Source organism: Lampris incognitus, chromosome 6 (assembly GCF_029633865.1).
Source record: "Lampris incognitus isolate fLamInc1 chromosome 6, fLamInc1.hap2, whole genome shotgun sequence".
NCBI lineage: Eukaryota > Metazoa > Chordata > Actinopteri > Lampriformes > Lampridae > Lampris > Lampris incognitus.
In genome coordinates this window covers 17,493,169-17,519,540 of record NC_079216.1, presented here as the reverse complement: position 1 = coordinate 17,519,540, position 26,372 = coordinate 17,493,169, and the positions used below count along the sequence as shown (strand labels likewise).

The 26,372-nt window shown below is 44.7% G+C and overlaps 15 non-coding genes across 15 annotated transcripts; 1 reads left to right on the top strand and 14 right to left on the bottom strand.

Annotated features, from left to right (window-relative positions):
• Positions 1-167: 167 nt before the first annotated feature.
• trnaa-agc (transfer RNA alanine (anticodon AGC)) lies at positions 168-240 on the top strand. The gene has a single exon. It is a non-coding gene; the product is annotated as a tRNA-Ala (tRNA).
• An 8,272-nt stretch (positions 241-8,512) lies between these two features.
• trnam-cau (transfer RNA methionine (anticodon CAU)) lies at positions 8,513-8,585 on the bottom strand. The gene has a single exon. It is a non-coding gene; the product is annotated as a tRNA-Met (tRNA).
• Positions 8,586-9,010: 425 nt separating this feature from the next.
• On the bottom strand, positions 9,011-9,083 carry trnak-uuu (transfer RNA lysine (anticodon UUU)). The gene has a single exon. It is a non-coding gene; the product is annotated as a tRNA-Lys (tRNA).
• Positions 9,084-11,111: 2,028 nt separating this feature from the next.
• Positions 11,112-11,184, bottom strand: trnam-cau (transfer RNA methionine (anticodon CAU)). Its single transcript has one exon. It is a non-coding gene; the product is annotated as a tRNA-Met (tRNA).
• A 425-nt stretch (positions 11,185-11,609) lies between these two features.
• trnak-uuu (transfer RNA lysine (anticodon UUU)) lies at positions 11,610-11,682 on the bottom strand. Its single transcript has one exon. It is a non-coding gene; the product is annotated as a tRNA-Lys (tRNA).
• Positions 11,683-13,703: 2,021 nt separating this feature from the next.
• On the bottom strand, positions 13,704-13,776 carry trnam-cau (transfer RNA methionine (anticodon CAU)). Its single transcript has one exon. It is a non-coding gene; the product is annotated as a tRNA-Met (tRNA).
• A 425-nt stretch (positions 13,777-14,201) lies between these two features.
• Positions 14,202-14,274, bottom strand: trnak-uuu (transfer RNA lysine (anticodon UUU)). Its single transcript has one exon. It is a non-coding gene; the product is annotated as a tRNA-Lys (tRNA).
• A 2,022-nt stretch (positions 14,275-16,296) lies between these two features.
• trnam-cau (transfer RNA methionine (anticodon CAU)) lies at positions 16,297-16,369 on the bottom strand. The gene has a single exon. It is a non-coding gene; the product is annotated as a tRNA-Met (tRNA).
• A 425-nt stretch (positions 16,370-16,794) lies between these two features.
• On the bottom strand, positions 16,795-16,867 carry trnak-uuu (transfer RNA lysine (anticodon UUU)). Its single transcript has one exon. It is a non-coding gene; the product is annotated as a tRNA-Lys (tRNA).
• Positions 16,868-18,888: 2,021 nt separating this feature from the next.
• On the bottom strand, positions 18,889-18,961 carry trnam-cau (transfer RNA methionine (anticodon CAU)). The gene has a single exon. It is a non-coding gene; the product is annotated as a tRNA-Met (tRNA).
• Positions 18,962-19,386: 425 nt separating this feature from the next.
• Positions 19,387-19,459, bottom strand: trnak-uuu (transfer RNA lysine (anticodon UUU)). The gene has a single exon. It is a non-coding gene; the product is annotated as a tRNA-Lys (tRNA).
• Positions 19,460-21,480: 2,021 nt separating this feature from the next.
• On the bottom strand, positions 21,481-21,553 carry trnam-cau (transfer RNA methionine (anticodon CAU)). The gene has a single exon. It is a non-coding gene; the product is annotated as a tRNA-Met (tRNA).
• Positions 21,554-21,978: 425 nt separating this feature from the next.
• trnak-uuu (transfer RNA lysine (anticodon UUU)) lies at positions 21,979-22,051 on the bottom strand. The gene has a single exon. It is a non-coding gene; the product is annotated as a tRNA-Lys (tRNA).
• A 2,021-nt stretch (positions 22,052-24,072) lies between these two features.
• On the bottom strand, positions 24,073-24,145 carry trnam-cau (transfer RNA methionine (anticodon CAU)). The gene has a single exon. It is a non-coding gene; the product is annotated as a tRNA-Met (tRNA).
• A 425-nt stretch (positions 24,146-24,570) lies between these two features.
• trnak-uuu (transfer RNA lysine (anticodon UUU)) lies at positions 24,571-24,643 on the bottom strand. Its single transcript has one exon. It is a non-coding gene; the product is annotated as a tRNA-Lys (tRNA).
• Between the last annotated feature and the right edge of the window lie 1,729 nt (positions 24,644-26,372).

Sequence of the window (26,372 nt, the reverse complement as noted above, 5' to 3'; positions counted from 1 at the left end):
GAAAAAGACATTTGAACGAGCTAAGCTAACTTCTGCTTCATTTGATGAGTATGCTATTTCAATGAAAGCTTATTGCCAAGGCATGCCAAACACTAGCTTAGACTCTCTTCCACACAACCTTCTGGTGAAATACACTTTACCGTGCGAGGTTCTTAAGGTGTGAGCTAGGGGAATTAGCTCAAGTGGTAGAGCGCTCGCTTAGCATGCGAGAGGCAGCGGGATCGATGCCCGCATTCTCCAGCCAGGAGTTGTTGAGTGTTGTCTGTATTCTGTTTGGAAGGCATTTGCAGTTATTATCGATTTATCTGTGAGACTTAACTACTAGAAACGGCTGCCAATCCAGTTGGTGTTTTCTAGAAGGGTGTCACATAGCTATATGTTAAGCAAGCATACTGTATTTCTACAACACTGAAATGAACTGTGATGATTGCGTTTCCATATTTGGCGACATCAGTACTCTGAAATGCACCTGTGAGACGTATGTTCCGTATAAGGCTACCAATCAAGTTTATCTATGCAGTGCAGCTTTGCTCTGATTTTAGAGAGTTGTAGCATGGTGACGCAGGAAGACGTAAAGGTATCAGGCAAGCATCGGTAGTGTATTTCTACAACACTGAAATGAACGACGATAAAGGCATTTGGAGATTTGGCTTGATGGGCAATCTGAATGTAGCCGGGTGGTAAATCTGTTAAATATGTTAAATGATTTTCCACTTAAATTTAGTATAGTTTAACTGTTAATATATGTAATTGTTACACTGTCAAGCCATGTAAAATGTCATTTGATGTATTTAAATTGTGAGGCAGATCGTGAGTGTATTTTTATAGTTTTGGTTGTCATTGCATGTTTTGACCAGTAAGTGGCAGTGGCGGACTTTTATTGTAACTCCGTGCAAGTTATCCAAGTGCATCTTGGGTATTCTTTCTTTTTTTCTTGTGTGGAGCGCCTGAAGATTGCGGTGTGACGAGGCTCTGACTCCGTAGTAAGTAAGGGTAAATATCTTGTGAAATATACCTGTAACATTATTCCAAACAATATTGTATGTCGGTAATTTGACAAGATGGTTTGATTTAGACGCTACTGGAGTTGATGTTCGGTGATTTTGGGCGCGAGCCGTCGACCGCTGTTCGCCATTGCAGGCATGGCAAGTTAATGTTGGCGTGAATAAAGCCACACCATGCCATTGTATTTGGGATGTAAAGGTTTTATATGCATTTTAATTCTGTTTAAAGGTAACTGACAGAGTGAGAAGTTGCGCGATCTTCAGGAAGTTCCACATGTCTTTGTTAAACCCTGTTTAACGTACATAGTCCACTGCCGTATTTTGCACCGTATTTTGTATTTATTATTTCCCTTTTTTTAAAATCTTTTCTGTTAAACTTGCCACATCTGTGAACATTTATGAGCTGTTTGCTCGAAAGACACAGGAATGTATGCACTCAGTAAAACGATCTGCATTCGAAGGTTCAAACAATAAAATTAAAGCTACAAGAACCCCGGAAGTAATTGTGTCCTGTGTGGTATCTAATTCCACGGGCTACATAATTTTGGTACCAGGAGTGGGGTGTAGCTAAAACATTTTTTTTAAAATTGGCAACAGAGTGGCTTATTTTCACTTAAAAAAAAAAAGAAAATACAGCAGTGATGAAGATTGCTGGTGACGTCCGTTGGTGTTGAGTCTGAAGCCATCCTGCTGTGGAGGTGGTGACCAGCGAGAGACGACGTGAGGGGCTCTACGAGGTTCTGGTGCTTCCTGTGTCACACGACTCAGCCGTACCAGCGCAGAGGACTCCAGCGCTAACTTCAGCTACAAAGACCAAGATTCAGCAAGGCTCCAAGTTAAAGACTGTCCTTGTAGTATCCTTGAACCAGGTTTTGAACTAAATATCCTCATTTATACTGGACTGAGTAAAGATTAATATATCATTATGTCTAGTGATTCTGGTGATGAAGGGAGTTCACGTAATGATAATGGCCACACCTCAGGTGGCATAACGGGTATAGGTGAAGGTGCTACAAAAGAAATGCAGACCACCATGCAAGAGCTTGCCAGACTGCGAGATGAGTTCACCAGGTTAAATGGTGAAGCAAGGGCTCAGAGAGCAAGTGATAACAGTGCACCCACACGTTCATACATCTACGTTCCAAGAGAACGCCAGATCCAAGCATTTAGTGGGGAGTGTGGTACAGACAGGAGATCTGTCGAAGAGTTTATTGAAGAGGTTGAAAGGGTTTTAAGATACAGAGAGCAAACAACAGAAGAACAATGTGACTATATACTATCTCTATTGCATGGCCCTGCATTGGAAGAGGTGCGACTATGCATGAGGGGTCAGTCAGTGGGGCCCAGTGATTTATACTCTTACCTGAGCAATGCATTTGGGGAAAAGCGCAGTTCCACACAGCTTTTGCAGACCTTTTACAACCGTAACCAAACTGATGGAGAAGACCTCCGTGACTACTCCCATGCACTATCCCAGATTTTGAGCTCTGTAGTGAAACAGTCCACAGATGTAATACCTAATGAGAAAACTGTGCTCAGAGACCGGTTTATTGAGGGTTTAACAGAAGCAGCACTCAGGCGTGAACTCAGGAAAATGGTTAGGGACAAACCAGAGAGCAGTCTTCTAGATGTGAGGAACGAGGCCCTCCTGTGGGAGATGGAGGACAGCAGGTCTCATCGTCCCAGGGTCATAAAGAGCAACCAAGTTACATCAGAGGTTCCGGAAACCCAGTGCTCTATTATTAAAACAAACAATGACCAAGGTACTGCATTAAATGATGTTTGGAGAGCAGTAGCCCATCAGGAAAAACAGCTAGCAGAGTTAGGCAAAACACTTGCTGATCTAGCCTTTGCTGTAGTTGAACTGAGTAAGCGCAGCACTCAACAGACATTCCTAGAGCCCAAGCCACGACCTAGACCCCAGCCAAAGTTCACACCAGATGGTCAGCCTATCTGTTTCAAGTGTAGAGGCATAGGTCACATTGCAAGAAAATGCTCACAGGCCAGAGGGGGTCAAGGGGACGCAACACCTAGTTCTTATGTAGTGCAGGAAAACTCGCACCCTCAGTTGTCATGAGCCACACAACTCGAGGGGAGGAAGCTGGCTCACCAAAAGAGACTCCAGACAGAAGCAGGATCTTAGAGCGTGCAGTCGGAGAATGTAAACTGTTGAGGTGAAACTACGAGGTGTTCCAGTGTCCTGCTTACTTGACACTGGTAGCCAGGTCAGTACAATTTCTGAGAGTTTTTTCAGGGAACACCTGTCAGTGAAAGGTGAAGACATTCACCCGGCATTTGAGTGGTTAAAGATCACTGCAGCTAATGGATTAGACATACCCTATATGGGCTATGTGGAGCTTGATGTAGAAGCCATGGGTCTGACTATCCCAGAGCGAGGTTTTCTGATAGTTAAAGATTCTGAACACTCTTCCTCTGTTCCAGGTCTAATAGGGATGAACATTGTCAAAAAATGCAGAGAGCTAGTACACACTGAGTTTGACACCACACTGCAGGAGAGGTTTGACTCAAACTGGAGAGAGGCTTTTAATCATCTTCATGCAATACATGCAACAGACAGACTCTCTTTCGCTAGGGTAGCTGGTAAGGATGTAGTCCATATACCTGCTTCATCTGCTGCTACAGTTATGGCTAGGGGACTCAGGACCGTGAGTGAGGATGGTTCTTTTTTGTTGCTGGAGTCTGTGGGTGTCCCCGTTCCTGGAGGTTTGGTTGTTGTGCCTACTTTGGTTTCATCGGGCAATCACATTTTTCCAGTCCGAGTCATGAACGTGTCTGATGAAGATATCTGGCTAGGGCCACGGACTAGGCTAGGGGTTTTGACTCAGGTAGACTGTGTGAAAAGTGATGAGCTTTGTGAGGTACAGTTCCAGAGAATCTCAGCAGACACTGAACAAGTGAGTATCAGTGAACACCCCGAAACACCGACAGATGTGCAGGAAATTCTTGGCAAGCTCAATTTTTGTGGTAGCCCAGAATAGCAAGCACAGCTGACTTTGTTACTGGAGAAGTACTCTTTTGTGTTTGCAACAGAAGATAAAGATCTAGGCCACACTGACAAAGTACAACATGAGATCCATCTGACAGATGACATACCTGTAACACAGCCATACAGACGAATCCCACCCACACAGTACAGTGAAGTCAGGGAACATATTGGCAAGCTGCTTAAAAAAGGGGTCATTCAAGAAAGCTCTAGTGCTTATGCTTCGCCCATAGTACTAGTGAGAAAGGCAGATGGTAGTCTGAGGCTATGTGTTGATTACAGGAAACTCAACTCAAAGACAAGACGTGATGCATTCCCGCTCCCGAGAATTGATGAGAGTTTTGATGCGCTGAGAGGGGCAAAGTTCTTTTCGACCATAGATCTGGCGAGCGGATACCACCAGATAGCTATGCATGAGAGAGATCGGACTAAGACTGCATTTACTACACCGTTTGGTCTGTATGAGTACGTGAGAATGCCTTTTGGTGTTTGTAACGGTCCAGCTACATTTCAGAGACTTATGCAAGTTACTATGAATGATCTCATTTTTCAGATACTCCTGGTCTACCTAGATGACATCTTGGTTTTTTCAGAGACATTTGAGCAGCATTTGGAGAGACTTGAGACTGTGTTTAAGAGACTGGCAGAGACGGGCCTTAAGGTGAAGTTGCAGAAGTGTGCTTTTCTACAACAGTCAGTAAAGTTTTTGGGTCATCAGGTGTCAGCAGAAGGTATAGGAACTGACCCCTCCAAGGTCTCTGCTGTTAAGAACTGGAAGGTCCCAACCACTGCCAAAGAGCTGCAGTCGTTCTTGGGTTTCTGTAGTTACTACAGGAGATTCATTCGAGGCTTCTCACAGATTGCCGGGCCACTGCATGACCTAGTCAACAAATGTTCAGGTGTGAAAAAAACAGGGAAAGTAGGTCACCAGTTTTGTAATATGTGGACACCAGAGTGTGACTCTTCCTTTGAGCAGTTAAAGGAAAAACTTACCTCTGCTCCCATTTTGGGTTTTGCCGATTTCACACAACCATTTGTAGTTGAGACAGATGCTAGTCAGCATGGATTAGGCGCTGTATTGTGTCAGCAGCAAGGTGACAACAGACGTGTCCTAGCATATGCTAGCCGCAGACTACGCCAGGCTGAGAAGAATGACCGAAATTATAGTAGCATGAAGTTGGAGTTGCTTGCCTTAAAATGGGCAGTTGCTGAAAAATTCAGGGGTTACTTGCTTGGTTCAAAGTGTGTTGTCCTGACTGATAACAATCCCCTCTGCCACCTCAAGACAGCCAAGTTAGGTGCTATAGAGCAGAGGTGGGTAGCGCAACTGTCTGTTTTTGATTTCGAGGTTAAGTACCGTCCTGGTTGCAGTAATGCCGCCGCAGATGCTCTCTCTAGGCAGGAGTTTGCAGGGGAGCCTGAAACAGACACTGACTCGGATTTTGACGGCTGTATCACTGTGTGTAACCTGATTGAGCGAGGAACAGTTCTGGATCCTGGTCTTGTCTCTAGAGGTCTGGAGTGTTACAAAGTGAGACAGATCCGTGCTGGGGAGTCGAGGTCTGGTGAGACAGGTACTAAACAGGGCAACACCCCCACACTGCCAGGTTATACCAGAGAGGAGCTGGTAGGTTTTCAGGCCGGTGACCCCACCCTAAAAGAGTTTAGGGCATTTTGGGATCGGGGGAGGAGGCCATGTCCCAGAGAGAGAGCAGCCCTGTCTAGTCAAGCGAAAAGATTGTTGAAACAATGGAGATGCATACAACAACGAGAAGGGTTGTTGTACAGGGTTATCACAGACCCACGTCATGGAGAAGTGTGGCAGTTACTCGTGCCTAGTTGTTTGAGGGACCAAGTTCTAGAAAATGTACATAACAACATGGGACATCAGGGCATAGAGCGCACTGTAAACTTGCTAAGAGGGAGGTGTTTTTGGGTAGGGCTATGCGAGGATGTGGAAAGCTGGGTTAAAAACTGCGAGCGGTGCATTTTGACCACGATGCCTCAGCCAAAAATCCATGCTCCAGTTCAGGCATTCCTGGCCTCCCGACCTCTAGAAGTGGTGGCTGTTGATTTTACAGTGTTGGAGGCAGCTTCAGATGGCCGTGAAAATGTCCTTGTTGTGACCGATGTGTTTACAAAGTTCACACAAGCGTATGCTACCCAAGACCAGAAGGCTGACACTACAGCTAAAGTTTTGCTCAGGGAGTGGTTCATGAAATATGGGGTCCCAGAGAGACTGCACTCAGACCAAGGTCGACATTTCGAGAGTGAAATTATAGCAGAGCTGTGCAAACTCTATGGGGTTAAAAAGACACGGACAACTCCCTACAGGCCACAGGGAAACGGTCAGTGTGAAAGATACAATCGCACACTCCATGACTTGTTAAGGACACTCCCACCAGAGAAAAAAAAGCGTTGGCCAGAGCATCTGTCTGAAGTAGTATATGCCTATAATGTCACTCCTCATTCCACCACAGGGTACTCGCCTTATTATTTGCTTTTCGGGGTACAGCCACATCTCCCAGTAGATGCTTTATTAGGGCGTGAGTGTGTGTCAGACAGGAAACAGGATTGGTTGTCTGTTCATCAGGAGAGACTCCGACAGGCACATGAGCGAGCCAGAGAGTACTCAGAGCAGAAGGCAGCTGAGAGGATCTCACTGCAAAATGAGAAGGTGTATTGTCCTCCTGTGGACATTGGTCAGTTGGTTTTCCTACGTCACAGACCCCCAGCTAGACATAAGATTCAGGACACATGGACCTCAACAGTCTACAAGGTAGTTGACATCCAGGGTACCACACACACTGTTGAACCTTTTGAGGGAGGTCCCATTAAAAGAGTTCATAGGTCAGAGTTGCGACCTTGTGCGAAACCAGTTCCCAAACCAAGAACTAGAACTAGGTTACAGACCACTACACAGCCTGTAGCTGAGGATGAGCCTGAGTCACCTGAGGCTGATTTTGTTATTGTTGAGGAAGTCATCCCTCGCCGGCTTGTGCCAGTACCTAACCTGCCTCTTGCAGCAGAAAGTGTTAGTTTACCTGTGACCGCACCCACAGATGAGAGTGACGGTGAAGGACCTGAGGAAGGTTATTAAGATATGAGAAATTGTGGCACAGAAACAGAATGTGTTAATGATGTGCATCCAGACGTTAGCGACAGTGACTTGCCCATTATTGAAAACAGGGACAGGCCCGCACTAACAGAGGATGCTGGTGGAGCAGGACGTAGAACCTATGCACCTAAACCTGCCATTAGGAAAAGCAAGCGGGAAATGGCTGGATCTCATTCAAACCCATTTCATCTGCCAAAGTCAGCCTGTAATGCAGTCTCAGTCAGCACAGACATGGTCTCTGAGGTTTTGACAAGCCTGGGTGCTGCTCTCTTTGAAAAGGCCTTGCAGGGAGTATTTGAGTCAGTTCATGTTTCGTAGTCACCGAGGACGTTGGCTATATTTGCAGGGGAGTATGTAGCCGGGTGGTAAATCTGTTAAATATGTTAAATGATTTTCCACTTAAATTTAGTATAGTTTAACTGTTAATATATGTAATTGTTACACTGTCAAGCCATGTAAAATGTCATTTGATGTATTTAAATTGTGAAGCAGATTGTGAGTGTATTTTTATAGTTTTGGTTGTCATTGCATGTTTTGACCAGTAAGTGGCAGTGGCGGACTTTTATTGTAACTCCGTGCAAGTTATCCAAGTGCATCTTGGGTATTCTTTCTTTTTTTCTTGTGTGGAGCGCCTGAAGATTGCGGTGTGACGAGGCTCTGACTCCGTAGTAAGTAAGGGTAAATATCTTGTGAAATATACCTGTAACATTATTCCAAACAATATTGTATGTCGGTAATTTGACAAGATGGTTTGATTTAGACGCTACTGGAGTTGATGTTCGGTGATTTTGGGCGCGAGCCGTCGACCGCTGTTCGCCGTTGCAGGCATGGCAAGGTAATGTTGGCGTGAATAAAGCCACACCATGCCATTGTATTTGGGATGTAAAGGTTTTATATGCATTTTAATTCTGTTTAAAGGTAACTGACAGAGTGAGAAGTTGCGCGATCTTCAGGAAGTTCCACATGTCTTTGTTAAACCCTGTTTAACGTACATAGTCCACTGCCGTATTTTGCACCGTATTTTGTATTTATTATTTCCCTTTTTTAAAAATCTTTTCTGTTAAACTTGCCACATCTGTGAACATTTATGAGCTGTTTGATTGCGTTTCCATATTTGGCGACATCAGTACTCTGAAATGCACCTGTGAGACGTATGTTCCGTATAGGGCTGCCAATCCAGTTTATCTATGCAGTGCAACTTTGCTCTGATTTTAGAGAGTTGTAGCATGGTGACGCAGGAAGAAGTAAAGGTATCAGGCAAGCATCGGTAGTGTATTTCTACAACACTGAAATGAACGACGATAAAGGCATTTGGAGATTTGGCTTGATGGGCAATCTGAAGATAAGAGTTTATGACACAAATCTACAGCGAAATACCAAATTTTGTGCCCCGTGTGAGGGTTGAACTCACGACCTTCAGATTATGAGACTGACGCGCTGCCTACTGCGCCAACGAGGCTGGGGCCCAATGTTGAGGTACAGTCTCGCAACAAGTGAAAAACTGTGTGCTAATTAAACAACGTCTCCAAGCGCCATCTTGTTAAAGCAGCTAAAAGCCAGGAATTTCCTGACTGCTGTAAGTTGGAAAAAATAACATGCACTCATATTAAGTCTCACATTAAGGTTGAGAAAGTCTGTGGGTCCCTTTTTCAGCAGACTTCACGAGACAACCAAGTCACTTTGTTTCCGCTGCTCCCCTATGTGCAGCACATTCAACTGCAGTCGCTTGAGTAGCGGTTCATCGGGACACCAGCACCTCCATAATTGATTGGAGTTATTTAAGTAGTAGTTCTTCAGGACACTAGCACCTGTGCACACTTTTATAAATAACTCTTGAGCAGCAGCACTTCAGGTGACGAGAATTTTTCTGAAGCGTGAACCAGACGCCTGAACAGGGACTTGAACCCTGGACCCTCAGATTAAAAGTCTGATGCTCTTCCGTCTGAGCTACTCAGGCCCTTCCTTCTCTCTTAAGCGCCAAAGAAAGTCATGCTTGCCCAAGTGTTTCTCATGTCAATTTTATCTGTATAACCCTACATTATAATCTAGTCCCAGATGGGTTTAAAGTCACAGTTACATTTTGTGCAATGTATAATGCCCCTTTTCTTTGACCCTCGATTCAGACGAGGAAAAACTCAATGTGATTTTTTTTGTTCATTTAATTTGAATGTTTCGGCAAGTTTCAAATTGGGAACTTGCACATACAGATTCAGGAAACTAAAGAGGGACACAGCTAAATCTCACCATTCACCCCCATCAAGACACCCCCATAGATTTCCACTGTGGATCCCAGAAAGAAAACCATATATCTAAAATCAAGAATCCTTGCTTAGTGTTAAACGGAGCAAAACAGAAGTTCAGCATATGTAACGTGCATGGATAAGCAGACACGCTGGCCGCTGGCTGGCGGGTCTGACCGTTTAGTGGAGCGGTCAGCGATGTCTCCTGCGGTGCGGGCGACACGGGATCGGTACCCGGCCGCGGCAGTTCCTGTGGTTGCGTTGTCCCTCGAATTCGCTACAGTATTAAACGGAGCAAAACAGAAGTTCAGCATATGTAACCGATCATAGAAGTCATTCTTATTCCTCAAAGATAGGGGAGCAGATATAATGAATCCATGTGGACTCATCTTTCTGGCAAGATAATACGTTTTGGCTCTGTTTTTCTTTGTGACCTAAGATTGTTTCATCTTATCATCATTGGCGCTCACATGAAAAAAAACAAACAAACACAAAACGCTGTAGTTTCTGATCTGTGGGTGTTGTGCCTCGATCTACTGCTTATGCCTATGTGATGCCAGCAGCCGAAGATTACGTTCAGCGTCCGTAGCTCTGGCCCCGGGTAAAAGCAAACATCAGTAGGCCATGCTAGTTTTGATGTAGTAGGTAATAGAATCGCCTATTACTAGCGTGTTTTGTTTAGTGTTGCCTGAGAGGACATGCAAACCAGAAAAACAAACTGTGCACTGAGGAGGGGTGACTCAAACCAGGCCACACAGCCGGCAACTGGTGCAGGTGAGCACTCCTATCCTGCGAGACCGAGATAAACCAAGCTTCATTTTCGGATATGGCCAAGCTATTGCTAGCACTGTCGCAGATGCCAACGAGATGACTATGAAGCCGAGGCTGTAAGGTATCTCAAATGCCAATCGCCTCTAACTTAATGGAATGAAACCCCTCTTGCTGACGTGTGGACAAGCCTCTCTAAGAGAGGCAACATACCTAAGCGGAGAGCACAGCTAGAAAAAGGCATTTGAACACACTTACATAAGTTAGCAGTAAACGGTAACGAGCTAAGCTAACTTCTGCTTCATTTGATGAGTATGCTATTTCAATGAAAGCTTATTGCCAAGGCATGCCAAACACTAGTTTAGACTCTCTTCCACACAACCTTCTGGTGAATTACACTTTACCGTGCGAGGTTCTTAAGGTGTGAGCTAGGGGACTTAGCTCAAGTGGTAGAGCGCTCGCTTAGCATGCGAGAGGCAGCGGGATCGATGCCCGCATTCTCAAGCCAGGAATTGTTGAGCATTGTCTGTATTCTGTTTGGAAGGCATTTGCAGTTATTATCAATTTAACTGTGAGACTTAACTAGTAGAAACGGCTGCCAATACAGTTGGTGTTTTCTAGAAGGGTGTCACATAGCTATATGTTAAGCAAGCATACTGTATTTCTACAACACTGAAATGAACTGTGATGATTGCGTTTCCATATTTGGCGACATCAGTACTCTGAAATGCACCTGTGAGACGTATGTTCCGTATAGGGCTGCCAATCCAGTTTATCTATGCAGTGCAACTTTGCTCTGATTTTAGAGAGTTGTAGCATGGTGACGCAGGAAGAAGTAAAGGTATCAGGCAAGCATCGGTAGTGTATTTCTACAACACTGAAATGAACGACGATAAAGGCATTTGGAGATTTGGCTTGATGGGCAATCTGAAGATAAGAGTTTATGACACAAATCTACAGCGAAATACCAAATTTTGTGCCCCGTGTGAGGGTTGAACTCACGACCTTCAGATTATGAGACTGACGCGCTGCCTACTGCGCCAACGAGGCTGGGGCCCAATGTTGAGGTACAGTCTCGAAACAAGTGAAAAACTGTGTGCTAATTAAACAACGTCTCCAAGCGCCATCTTGTTAAAGCAGCTAAAAGCCAGGAATTTCCTGACTGCTGTAAGTTGGGAAAAATAACATGCACTCATATTAAGTCTCACATTAAGGTTGAGAAAGTCTGTGGGTCCCTTTTTCAGCAGACTTCACGAGACAACCAAGTCACTTTGTTTCCGCTGCTCCCCTATGTGCAGCACATTCAACTGCAGTCGCTTGAGTAGCGGTTCATCGGGACACCAGCACCTCCATAATTGATTGGAGTTATTTAAGTAGTAGTTCTTCAGGACACTAGCACCTGTGCACACTTTTATAAATAACTCTTGAGCAGCAGCACTTCAGGTGACGAGAATTTTTCTGAAGCGTGAACCAGACGCCTGAACAGGGACTTGAACCCTGGACCCTCAGATTAAAAGTCTGATGCTCTTCCGTCTGAGCTACTCAGGCCCTTCCTTCTCTCTTAAGCGCCAAAGAAAGTCATGCTTGCCCAAGTGTTTCTCATGTCAATTTTATCTGTATAACCCTACATTATAATCTAGTCCCAGATGGGTTTAAAGTCACAGTTACATTTTGTGCAATGTATAATGCCCCTTTTCTTTGACCCTCGATTCAGACGAGGAAAAACTCAATGTGATTTTTTTTGTTCATTTAATTTGAATGTTTCGGCAAGTTTCAAATTGGGAACTTGCACATACAGATTCAGGAAACTAAAGAGGGACACAGCTAAATCTCACCATTCACCCCCATCAAGACACCCCCATAGATTTCCACTGTGGATCCCAGAAAGAAAACCATATATCTAAAATCAAGAATCCTTGCTTAGTGTTAAACGGAGCAAAACAGAAGTTCAGCATATGTAACGTGCATGGATAAGCAGACACGCTGGCTGGCGGGTCTGATCGTTTAGTGGGGCGGTCAGCGATGTCTCCTGCGGTGCGGGCGACACGGGATCGGTTCCCGGCCGCGGCAGTTCCTGTGGTTGCGTTGTCCCTCAAATTCGCTACAGTATTAAACGGAGCAAAACAGAAGTTCAGCATATGTAACCGATCATAGAAGTCATTCTTATTCCTCAAAGATAGGGGAGCAGAGATAATGAATCCATGTGGACTCATCTTTCTGGCAAGATAATACGTTTTGGCTCTGTTTTTCTTTGTGACCTAAGATTGTTTCATCTTATCATCATTGGCGCTCACATGAAAAAAAAAAAACAAACACAAAACGCTGTAGTTTCTGATCTGTGGGTGTTGTGCCTCGATCTACTGCTTATGCCTATGTGATGCCAGCAGCCGAAGATTACGTTCAGCGTCCGTAGCTCTGGCCCCAGGTAAAAGCAAACATCAGTAGGCCATGCTAGTTTTGATGTAGTAGGTAATAGAATCGCCTATTACTAGCGTGTTTTGTTTAGTGTTGCCTGAGAGGACATGCAAACCAGAAAAACAAACTGTGCACTGAGGAGGGGTGACTCAAACCAGGCCACACAGCCGGCAACTGGTGCAGGTGAGCACTCCTATCCTGCGAGACCGAGATAAACCAAGCTTCATTTTCGGATATGGCCAAGCTATTGCTAGCACTGTCGCAGATGCCAACGAGATGACTATGAAGCCGAGGCTGTAAGGTATCTCAAATGCCAATCGCCTCTAACTTAATGGAATGAAACCCCTCTTGCTGACGTGTGGACAAGCCTCTCTAAGAGAGGCAACATACCTAAGCGGAGAGCACAGCTAGAAAAAGGCATTTGAACACACTTACATAAGTTAGCAGTAAACGGTAACGAGCTAAGCTAACTTCTGCTTCATTTGATGAGTATGCTATTTCAATGAAAGCTTATTGCCAAGGCATGCCAAACACTAGTTTAGACTCTCTTCCACACAACCTTCTGGTGAATTACACTTTAGCGTGCGAGGTTCTTAAGGTGTGAGCTAGGGGACTTAGCTCAAGTGGTAGAGCGCTCGCTTAGCATGCGAGAGGCAGCGGGATCGATGCCCGCATTCTCCAGCCAGGAATTGTTGAGCATTGTCTGTATTCTGTTTGGAAGGCATTTGCAGTTATTATCAATTTAACTGTGAGACTTAACTAGTAGAAACGGCTGCCAATACAGTTGGTGTTTTCTAGAAGGGTGTCACATAGCTATATGTTAAGCAAGCATACTGTATTTCTACAACACTGAAATGAACTGTGATGATTGCGTTTCCATATTTGGCGACATCAGTACTCTGAAATGCACCTGTGAGACGTATGTTCCGTATAGGGCTGCCAATCCAGTTTATCTATGCAGTGCAACTTTGCTCTGATTTTAGAGAGTTGTAGCATGGTGACGCAGGAAGAAGTAAAGGTATCAGGCAAGCATCGGTAGTGTATTTCTACAACACTGAAATGAACGACGATAAAGGCATTTGGACATTTGGCTTGATGGGCAATCTGAAGATAAGAGTTTATGACACAAATCTACAGCGAAATACCAAATTTTGTGCCCCGTGTGAGGGTTGAACTCACGACCTTCAGATTATGAGACTGACGCGCTGCCTACTGCGCCAACGAGGCTGGGGCCCAATGTTGAGGTACAGTCTCGCAACAAGTGAAAAACTGTGTGCTAATTAAACAACGTCTCCAAGCGCCATCTTGTTAAAGCAGCTAAAAGCCAGGAATTTCCCGACTGCTGTAAGTTGGGAAAAATAACATGCACTCATATTAAGTCTCACATTAAGGTTGAGAAAGTCTGTGGGTCCCTTTTTCAGCAGACTTCACGAGACAACCAAGTCACTTTGTTTCCGCTGCTCCCCTATGTGCAGCACATTCAACTGCAGTCGCTTGAGTAGCGGTTCATCGGGACACCAGCACCTCCATAATTGATTGGAGTTATTTAAGTAGTAGTTCTTCAGGACACTAGCACCTGTGCACACTTTTATAAATAACTCTTGAGCAGCAGCACTTCAGGTGACGAGAATTTTTCTGAAGCGTGAACCAGACGCCTGAACAGGGACTTGAACCCTGGACCCTCAGATTAAAAGTCTGATGCTCTTCCGTCTGAGCTACTCAGGCCCTTCCTTCTCTCTTAAGCGCCAAAGAAAGTCATGCTTGCCCAAGTGTTTCTCATGTCAATTTTATCTGTATAACCCTACATTATAATCTAGTCCCAGATGGGTTTAAAGTCACAGTTACATTTTGTGCAATGTATAATGCCCCTTTTCTTTGACCCTCGATTCAGACGAGGAAAAACTCAATGTGATTTTTTTTGTTCATTTAATTTGAATGTTTCGGCAAGTTTCAAATTGGGAACTTGCACATACAGATTCAGGAAACTAAAGAGGGACACAGCTAAATCTCACCATTCACCCCCATCAAGACACCCCCACAGATTTCCACTGTGGATCCCAGAAAGAAAACCATATATCTAAAATCAAGAATCCTTGCTTAGTGTTAAACGGAGCAAAACAGAAGTTCAGCATATGTAACGTGCATGGATAAGCAGACACGCTGGCTGGCGGGTCTGATCGTTTAGTGGGGCGGTCAGCGATGTCTCCTGCGGTGCGGGCGACACGGGATCGGTTCCCGGCCGCGGCAGTTCCTGTGGTTGCGTTGTCCCTCAAATTCGCTACAGTATTAAACGGAGCAAAACAGAAGTTCAGCATATGTAACCGATCATAGAAGTCATTCTTATTCCTCAAAGATAGGGGAGCAGAGATAATGAATCCATGTGGACTCATCTTTCTGGCAAGATAATACGTTTTGGCTCTGTTTTTCTTTGTGACCTAAGATTGTTTCATCTTATCATCATTGGCGCTCACATGAAAAAAAAAAAAACAAACACAAAACGCTGTAGTTTCTGATCTGTGGGTGTTGTGCCTCGATCTACTGCTTATGCCTATGTGATGCCAGCAGCCGAAGATTACGTTCAGCGTCCGTAGCTCTGGCCCCAGGTAAAAGCAAACATCAGTAGGCCATGCTAGTTTTGATGTAGTAGGTAATAGAATCGCCTATTACTAGCGTGTTTTGTTTAGTGTTGCCTGAGAGGACATGCAAACCAGAAAAACAAACTGTGCACTGAGGAGGGGTGACTCAAACCAGGCCACACAGCCGGCAGCTGGTGCAGGTGAGCACTCCTATCCTGCGAGACCGAGATAAACCAAGCTTCATTTTCGGATATGGCCAAGCTATTGCTAGCACTGTCGCAGATGCCAACGAGATGACTATGAAGCCGAGGCTGTAAGGTATCTCAAATGCCAATCGCCTCTAACTTAATGGAATGAAACCCCTCTTGCTGACGTGTGGACAAGCCTCTCTAAGAGAGGCAACATACCTAAGCGGAGAGCACAGCTAGAAAAAGGCATTTGAACACACTTACATAAGTTAGCAGTAAACGGTAACGAGCTAAGCTAACTTCTGCTTCATTTGATGAGTATGCTATTTCAATGAAAGCTTATTGCCAAGGCATGCCAAACACTAGTTTAGACTCTCTTCCACACAACCTTCTGGTGAATTACACTTTAGCGTGCGAGGTTCTTAAGGTGTGAGCTAGGGGACTTAGCTCAAGTGGTAGAGCGCTCGCTTAGCATGCGAGAGGCAGCGGGATCGATGCCCGCATTCTCCAGCCAGGAATTGTTGAGCATTGTCTGTATTCTGTTTGGAAGGCATTTGCAGTTATTATCAATTTAACTGTGAGACTTAACTAGTAGAAACGGCTGCCAATACAGTTGGTGTTTTCTAGAAGGGTGTCACATAGCTATATGTTAAGCAAGCATACTGTATTTCTACAACACTGAAATGAACTGTGATGATTGCGTTTCCATATTTGGCGACATCAGTACTCTGAAATGCACCTGTGAGACGTATGTTCCGTATAGGGCTGCCAATCCAGTTTATCTATGCAGTGCAACTTTGCTCTGATTTTAGAGAGTTGTAGCATGGTGACGCAGGAAGAAGTAAAGGTATCAGGCAAGCATCGGTAGTGTATTTCTACAACACTGAAATGAACGACGATAAAGGCATTTGGACATTTGGCTTGATGGGCAATCTGAAGATAAGAGTTTATGACACAAATCTACAGCGAAATACCAAATTTTGTGCCCCGTGTGAGGGTTGAACTCACGACCTTCAGATTATGAGACTGACGCGCTGCCTACTGCGCCAACGAGGCTGGGGCCCAATGTTGAGGTACAGTCTCGCAACAAGTGAAAAACTGTGTGCTAATTAAACAACGTCTCCAAGCGCCATCTTGTTAAAGCAGCTAAAAGCCAGGAATTTCCCGACTGCTGTAAGTTGGGAAAAATAACATGCACTCATATTAAGTCTCACATTAAGGTTGAGAAAGTCTGTGGGTCCCTTTTTCAGCAGACTTCACGAGACAACCAAGTCACTTTGTTTCCGCTGCTCCCCTATGTGCAGCACATTCAACTGCAGTCGCTTGAGTAGCGGTTCATCGGGACACCAGCACCTCCATAATTGATTGGAGTTATTTAAGTAGTAGTTCTTCAGGACACTAGCACCTGTGCACACTTTTATAAATAACTCTTGAGCAGCAGCACTTCAGGTGACGAGAATTTTTCTGAAGCGTGAACCAGACGCCTGAACAGGGACTTGAACCCTGGACCCTCAGATTAAAAGTCTGATGCTCTTCCGTCTGAGCTACTCAGGCCCTTCCTTCTCTCTTAAGCGCCAAAGAAAGTCATGCTTGCCCAAGTGTTTCTCATGTCAATTTTATCTGTATAACCCTACATTATAATCTAGTCCCAGATGGGTTTAAAGTCACAGTTACATTTTGTGCAATGTATAATGCCCCTTTTCTTTGACCCTCGATTCAGACGAGGAAAAACTCAATGTGATTTTTTTTGTTCATTTAATTTGAATGTTTCGGCAAGTTTCAAATTGGGAACTTGCACATACAGATTCAGGAAACTAAAGAGGGACACAGCTAAATCTCACCATTCACCCCCATCAAGACACCCCCATAGATTTCCACTGTGGATCCCAGAAAGAAAACCATATATCTAAAATCAAGAATCCTTGCTTAGTGTTAAACGGAGCAAAACAGAAGTTCAGCATATGTAACGTGCATGGATAAGCAGACACGCTGGCTGGCGGGTCTGATCGTTTAGTGGGGCGGTCAGCGATGTCTCCTGCGGTGCGGGCGACACGGGATCGGTTCCCGGCCGCGGCAGTTCCTGTGGTTGCGTTGTCCCTCAAATTCGCTACAGTATTAAACGGAGCAAAACAGAAGTTCAGCATATGTAACCGATCATAGAAGTCATTCTTATTCCTCAAAGATAGGGGAGCAGAGATAATGAATCCATGTGGACTCATCTTTCTGGCAAGATAATACGTTTTGGCTCTGTTTTTCTTTGTGACCTAAGATTGTTTCATCTTATCATCATTGGCGCTCACATGAAAAAAAAAAAACAAACACAAAACGCTGTAGTTTCTGATCTGTGGGTGTTGTGCCTCGATCTACTGCTTATGCCTATGTGATGCCAGCAGCCGAAGATTACGTTCAGCGTCCGTAGCTCTGGCCCCAGGTAAAAGCAAACATCAGTAGGCCATGCTAGTTTTGATGTAGTAGGTAATAGAATCGCCTATTACTAGCGTGTTTTGTTTAGTGTTGCCTGAGAGGACATGCAAACCAGAAAAACAAACTGTGCACTGAGGAGGGGTGACTCAAACCAGGCCACACAGCCGGCAGCTGGTGCAGGTGAGCACTCCTATCCTGCGAGACCGAGATAAACCAAGCTTCATTTTCGGATATGGCCAAGCTATTGCTAGCACTGTCGCAGATGCCAACGAGATGACTATGAAGCCGAGGCTGTAAGGTATCTCAAATGCCAATCGCCTCTAACTTAATGGAATGAAACCCCTCTTGCTGACGTGTGGACAAGCCTCTCTAAGAGAGGCAACATACCTAAGCGGAGAGCACAGCTAGAAAAAGGCATTTGAACACACTTACATAAGTTAGCAGTAAACGGTAACGAGCTAAGCTAACTTCTGCTTCATTTGATGAGTATGCTATTTCAATGAAAGCTTATTGCCAAGGCATGCCAAACACTAGTTTAGACTCTCTTCCACACAACCTTCTGGTGAATTACACTTTAGCGTGCGAGGTTCTTAAGGTGTGAGCTAGGGGACTTAGCTCAAGTGGTAGAGCGCTCGCTTAGCATGCGAGAGGCAGCGGGATCGATGCCCGCATTCTCCAGCCAGGAATTGTTGAGCATTGTCTGTATTCTGTTTGGAAGGCATTTGCAGTTATTATCAATTTAACTGTGAGACTTAACTAGTAGAAACGGCTGCCAATACAGTTGGTGTTTTCTAGAAGGGTGTCACATAGCTATATGTTAAGCAAGCATACTGTATTTCTACAACACTGAAATGAACTGTGATGATTGCGTTTCCATATTTGGCGACATCAGTACTCTGAAATGCACCTGTGAGACGTATGTTCCGTATAGGGCTGCCAATCCAGTTTATCTATGCAGTGCAACTTTGCTCTGATTTTAGAGAGTTGTAGCATGGTGACGCAGGAAGAAGTAAAGGTATCAGGCAAGCATCGGTAGTGTATTTCTACAACACTGAAATGAACGACGATAAAGGCATTTGGACATTTGGCTTGATGGGCAATCTGAAGATAAGAGTTTATGACACAAATCTACAGCGAAATACCAAATTTTGTGCCCCGTGTGAGGGTTGAACTCACGACCTTCAGATTATGAGACTGACGCGCTGCCTACTGCGCCAACGAGGCTGGGGCCCAATGTTGAGGTACAGTCTCGCAACAAGTGAAAAACTGTGTGCTAATTAAACAACGTCTCCAAGCGCCATCTTGTTAAAGCAGCTAAAAGCCAGGAATTTCCCGACTGCTGTAAGTTGGGAAAAATAACATGCACTCATATTAAGTCTCACATTAAGGTTGAGAAAGTCTGTGGGTCCCTTTTTCAGCAGACTTCACGAGACAACCAAGTCACTTTGTTTCCGCTGCTCCCCTATGTGCAGCACATTCAACTGCAGTCGCTTGAGTAGCGGTTCATCGGGACACCAGCACCTCCATAATTGATTGGAGTTATTTAAGTAGTAGTTCTTCAGGACACTAGCACCTGTGCACACTTTTATAAATAACTCTTGAGCAGCAGCACTTCAGGTGACGAGAATTTTTCTGAAGCGTGAACCAGACGCCTGAACAGGGACTTGAACCCTGGACCCTCAGATTAAAAGTCTGATGCTCTTCCGTCTGAGCTACTCAGGCCCTTCCTTCTCTCTTAAGCGCCAAAGAAAGTCATGCTTGCCCAAGTGTTTCTCATGTCAATTTTATCTGTATAACCCTACATTATAATCTAGTCCCAGATGGGTTTAAAGTCACAGTTACATTTTGTGCAATGTATAATGCCCCTTTTCTTTGACCCTCGATTCAGACGAGGAAAAACTCAATGTGATTTTTTTTGTTCATTTAATTTGAATGTTTCGGCAAGTTTCAAATTGGGAACTTGCACATACAGATTCAGGAAACTAAAGAGGGACACAGCTAAATCTCACCATTCACCCCCATCAAGACACCCCCATAGATTTCCACTGTGGATCCCAGAAAGAAAACCATATATCTAAAATCAAGAATCCTTGCTTAGTGTTAAACGGAGCAAAACAGAAGTTCAGCATATGTAACGTGCATGGATAAGCAGACACGCTGGCTGGCGGGTCTGATCGTTTAGTGGGGCGGTCAGCGATGTCTCCTGCGGTGCGGGCGACACGGGATCGGTTCCCGGCCGCGGCAGTTCCTGTGGTTGCGTTGTCCCTCAAATTCGCTACAGTATTAAACGGAGCAAAACAGAAGTTCAGCATATGTAACCGATCATAGAAGTCATTCTTATTCCTCAAAGATAGGGGAGCAGAGATAATGAATCCATGTGGACTCATCTTTCTGGCAAGATAATACGTTTTGGCTCTGTTTTTCTTTGTGACCTAAGATTGTTTCATCTTATCATCGTTGGTGCTCACATGAAAAAAAACAAACAAACACAAAACGCTGTAGTTTCTGATCTGTGGGTGTTGTGCCTCGATCTACTGCTTATGCCTATGTGATGCCAGCAGCCGAAGATTACGTTCAGCGTCCGTAGCTCTGGCCCCAGGTAAAAGCAAACATCAGTAGGCCATGCTAGTTTTGATGTAGTAGGTAATAGAATCGCCTATTACTAGCGTGTTTTGTTTAGTGTTGCCTGAGAGGACATGCAAACCAGAAAAACAAACTGTGCACTGAGGAGGGGTGACTCAAACCAGGCCACACAGCCGGCAACTGGTGCAGGTGAGCACTCCTATCCTGCGAGACCGAGATAAACCAAGCTTCATTTTCGGATATGGCCAAGCTATTGCTAGCACTGTCGCAGATGCCAACGAGATGACTATGAAGCCGAGGCTGTAAGGTATCTCAAATGCCAATCGCCTCTAACTTAATGGAATGAAACCCCTCTTGCTGACGTGTGGACAAGCCTCTCTAAGAGAGGGAACATACCTAAGCGGAGAGCACAGCTAGAAAAAGGCATTTGAACACACTTACATAAGTTAGCAGTAAACGGTAACGAGCTAAGCTAACTTCTGCTTCATTTGATGAGTATGCTATTTCAATGAAAGCTTATTGCCAAGGCATGCCAAACACTAGTTTAGACTCTCTTCCACACAACCTTCTGGTGAATTACACTTTAGCGTGCGAGGTTCTTAAGGTGTGAGCTAGGGGACTTAGCTCAAGTGGTAGAGCGCTCGCTTAGCATGCGAGAGGCAGCGGGATCGATGCCCGCATTCTCCAGCCAGGAATTGTTGAGCATTGTCTGTATTCTGTTTGGAAGGCATTTGCAGTTATTATCAATTTAACTGTGAGACTTAACTAGTAGAAACGGCTGCCAATACAGTTGGTGTTTTCTAGAAGGGTGTCACATAGCTATATGTTAAGCAAGCATACTGTATTTCTACAACACTGAAATGAACTGTGATGATTGCGTTTCCATATTTGGCGACATCAGTACTCTGAAATGCACCTGTGAGACGTATGTTCCGTATAGGGCTGCCAATCCAGTTTATCTATGCAGTGCAACTTTGCTCTGATTTTAGAGAGTTGTAGCATGGTGACGCAGGAAGAAGTAAAGGTATCAGGCAAGCATCGGTAGTGTATTTCTACAACACTGAAATGAACGACGATAAAGGCATTTGGACATTTGGCTTGATGGGCAATCTGAAGATAAGAGTTTATGACACAAATCTACAGCGAAATACCAAATTTTGTGCCCCGTGTGAGGGTTGAACTCACGACCTTCAGATTATGAGACTGACGCGCTGCCTACTGCGCCAACGAGGCTGGGGCCCAATGTTGAGGTACAGTCTCGCAACAAGTGAAAAACTGTGTGCTAATTAAACAACGTCTCCAAGCGCCATCTTGTTAAAGCAGCTAAAAGCCAGGAATTTCCCGACTGCTGTAAGTTGGGAAAAATAACATGCACTCATATTAAGTCTCACATTAAGGTTGAGAAAGTCTGTGGGTCCCTTTTTCAGCAGACTTCACGAGACAACCAAGTCACTTTGTTTCCGCTGCTCCCCTATGTGCAGCACATTCAACTGCAGTCGCTTGAGTAGCGGTTCATCGGGACACCAGCACCTCCATAATTGATTGGAGTTATTTAAGTAGTAGTTCTTCAGGACACTAGCACCTGTGCACACTTTTATAAATAACTCTTGAGCAGCAGCACTTCAGGTGACGAGAATTTTTCTGAAGCGTGAACCAGACGCCTGAACAGGGACTTGAACCCTGGACCCTCAGATTAAAAGTCTGATGCTCTTCCGTCTGAGCTACTCAGGCCCTTCCTTCTCTCTTAAGCGCCAAAGAAAGTCATGCTTGCCCAAGTGTTTCTCATGTCAATTTTATCTGTATAACCCTACATTATAATCTAGTCCCAGATGGGTTTAAAGTCACAGTTACATTTTGTGCAATGTATAATGCCCCTTTTCTTTGACCCTCGATTCAGACGAGGAAAAACTCAATGTGATTTTTTTTGTTCATTTAATTTGAATGTTTCGGCAAGTTTCAAATTGGGAACTTGCACATACAGATTCAGGAAACTAAAGAGGGACACAGCTAAATCTCACCATTCACCCCCATCAAGACACCCCCATAGATTTCCACTGTGGATCCCAGAAAGAAAACCATATATCTAAAATCAAGAATCCTTGCTTAGTGTTAAACGGAGCAAAACAGAAGTTCAGCATATGTAACGTGCATGGATAAGCAGACACGCTGGCTGGCGGGTCTGATCGTTTAGTGGGGCGGTCAGCGATGTCTCCTGCGGTGCGGGCGACACGGGATCGGTTCCCGGCCGCGGCAGTTCCTGTGGTTGCGTTGTCCCTCAAATTCGCTACAGTATTAAACGGAGCAAAACAGAAGTTCAGCATATGTAACCGATCATAGAAGTCATTCTTATTCCTCAAAGATAGGGGAGCAGAGATAATGAATCCATGTGGACTCATCTTTCTGGCAAGATAATACGTTTTGGCTCTGTTTTTCTTTGTGACCTAAGATTGTTTCATCTTATCATCGTTGGTGCTCACATGAAAAAAAACAAACAAACACAAAACGCTGTAGTTTCTGATCTGTGGGTGTTGTGCCTCGATCTACTGCTTATGCCTATGTGATGCCAGCAGCCGAAGATTACGTTCAGCGTCCGTAGCTCTGGCCCCAGGTAAAAGCAAACATCAGTAGGCCATGCTAGTTTTGATGTAGTAGGTAATAGAATCGCCTATTACTAGCGTGTTTTGTTTAGTGTTGCCTGAGAGGACATGCAAACCAGAAAAACAAACTGTGCACTGAGGAGGGGTGACTCAAACCAGGCCACACAGCCGGCAACTGGTGCAGGTGAGCACTCCTATCCTGCGAGACCGAGATAAACCAAGCTTCATTTTCGGATATGGCCAAGCTATTGCTAGCACTGTCGCAGATGCCAACGAGATGACTATGAAGCCGAGGCTGTAAGGTATCTCAAATGCCAATCGCCTCTAACTTAATGGAATGAAACCCCTCTTGCTGACGTGTGGACAAGCCTCTCTAAGAGAGGGAACATACCTAAGCGGAGAGCACAGCTAGAAAAAGGCATTTGAACACACTTACATAAGTTAGCAGTAAACGGTAACGAGCTAAGCTAACTTCTGCTTCATTTGATGAGTATGCTATTTCAATGAAAGCTTATTGCCAAGGCATGCCAAACACTAGTTTAGACTCTCTTCCACACAACCTTCTGGTGAATTACACTTTACCGTGCGAGGTTCTTAAGGTGTGAGCTAGGGGACTTAGCTCAAGTGGTAGAGCGCTCGCTTAGCATGCGAGAGGCAGCGGGATCGATGCCCGCATTCTCCAGCCAGGAATTGTTGAGCATTGTCTGTATTCTGTTTGGAAGGCATTTGCAGTTATTATCAATTTAACTGTGAGACTTAACTAGTAGAAACGGCTGCCAATACAGTTGGTGTTTTCTAGAAGGGTGTCACATAGCTATATGTTAAGCAAGCATACTGTATTTCTACAACACTGAAATGAACTGTGATGATTGCGTTTCCATATTTGGCGACATCAGTACTCTGAAATGCACCTGTGAGACGTATGTTCCGCATAGGGCTGCCAATCCAGTTTATCTATGCAGTGCAACTTTGCTCTGATTTTAGAGAGTTGTAGCATGGTGACGCAGGAAGAAGTAAAGGTATCAGGCAAGCATCGGTAGTGTATTTCTACAACACTGAAATGAACGACGATAAAGGCATTTGGACATTTGGCTTGATGGGCAATCTGAAGATAAGAGTTTATGACACAAATCTACAGCGAAATACCAAATTGTGTGCCCCGTGTGAGGGTTGAACTCACGACCTTCAGATTATGAGACTGACGCGCTGCCTACTGCGCCAACGAGGCTGGGGCCCAATGTTGAGGTACAGTCTCGCAACAAGTGAAAAACTGTGTGCTAATTAAACAACGTCTCCAAGCGCCATCTTGTTAAAGCAGCTAAAAGCCAAGAATTTCCCGACTGCTGTAAGTTGGGAAAAATAACATGCACTCATATTAAGTCTCACATTAAGGTTGAGAAAGTCTGTGGGTCCCTTTTTCAGCAGACTTCACGAGACAACCAAGTCACTTTGTTTCCGCTGCTCCCCTATGTGCAGCACATTCAACTGCAGTCGCTTGAGTAGCGGTTCATCGGGACACCAGCACCTCCATAATTGATTGGAGTTATTTAAGTAGTAGTTCTTCAGGACACTAGCACCTGTGCACACTTTTATAAATAACTCTTGAGCAGCAGCACTTCAGGTGACGAGAATTTTTCTGAAGCGTGAACCAGACGCCTGAACAGGGACTTGAACCCTGGACCCTCAGATTAAAAGTCTGATGCTCTTCCGTCTGAGCTGCTCAGGCCCTTCCTTCTCTCTTAAGCGCCAAAGAAAGTCATGCTTGCCCAAGTGTTTCTCATGTCAATTTTATCTGTATAACCCTACATTATAATCTAGTCCCAGATGGGTTTAAAGTCACAGTTACATTTTGTGCAATGTATAATGCCCCTTTTCTTTGACCCTCGATTCAGACGAGGAAAAACTCAATGTGATTTTTTTTGTTCATTTAATTTGAATGTTTCGGCAAGTTTCAAATTGGGAACTTGCACATACAGATTCAGGAAACTAAAGAGGGACACAGCTAAATCTCACCATTCACCCCCATCAAGACACCCCCATAGATTTCCACTGTGGATCCCAGAAAGAAAACCATATATCTAAAATCAAGAATCCTTGCTTAGTGTTAAACGGAGCAAAACAGAAGTTCAGCATATGTAACGTGCATGGATAAGCAGACACGCTGGCTGGCGGGTCTGATCGTTTAGTGGGGCGGTCAGCGATGTCTCCTGCGGTGCGGGCGACACGGGATCGGTTCCCGGCCGCGGCAGTTCCTGTGGTTGCGTTGTCCCTCAAATTCGCTACAGTATTAAACGGAGCAAAACAGAAGTTCAGCATATGTAACCGATCATAGAAGTCATTCTTATTCCTCAAAGATAGGGGAGCAGAGATAATGAATCCATGTGGACTCATCTTTCTGGCAAGATAATACGTTTTGGCTATGTTTTTCTTTGTGACCTAAGATTGTTTCATCTTATCATCGTTGGTGCTCACATGAAAAAAAAACCAAACACAAAACGCTGTAGTTTCTGATCTGTGGGTGTTGTGCCTCGATCTACTGCTTATGCCTATGTGATGCCAGCAGCCGAAGATTACGTTCAGCGTCCGTAGCTCTGGCCCCGGGTAAAAGCAAACATCAGTAGGCCATGCTAGTTTTGATGTAGTAGGTAATAGAATCGCCTATTACTAGCGTGTTTTGTTTAGTGTTGCCTGAGAGGACATGCAAACCAGAAAAACAAACTGTGCACTGAGGAGGGGTGACTCAAACCACGCCACACAGCCGGCAGCTGGTGCAGGTGAGCACTCCTATCCTGCGAGACCGAGATAAACCAAGCTTCATTTTCGGATATGGCCAAGCTATTGCTAGCACTGTCGCAGATGCCAACGAGATGACTATGAAGCCGAGGCTGTAAGGTATCTCAAATGCCAATCGCCTCTAACTTAATGGAATGAAACCCCTCTTGCTGACGTGTGGACAAGCCTCTCTAAGAGAGGCAACATACCTAAGCGGAGAGCACAGCTAGAAAAAGGCATTTGAACACACTTTACATAAGTTAGCAGTAAACGGTAACGAGCTAAGCTAACTTCTGCTTCATTTGATGAGTATGCTATTTCAATGAAAGCTTATTGCCAAGGCATGCCAAACACTAGTTTAGACTCTCTTCCACACAACCTTCTGGTGAATTACACTTTACCGTGCGAGGTTCTTAAGGTGTGTGCTAGGGGACTTAGCTCAAGTGGTAGAGCGCTCGCTTAGCATGCGAGAGGCAGCGGGATCGATGCCCGCATTCTCCAGCCAGGAATTGTTGAGCATTGTCTGTATTCTGTTTGGAAGGCATTTGCAGTTATTATCAATTTAACTGTGAGACTTAACTAGTAGAAACGGCTGCCAATACAGTTGGTGTTTTCTAGAAGGGTGTCACATAGCTATATGTTAAGCAAGCATACTGTATTTCTACAACACTGAAATGAACTGT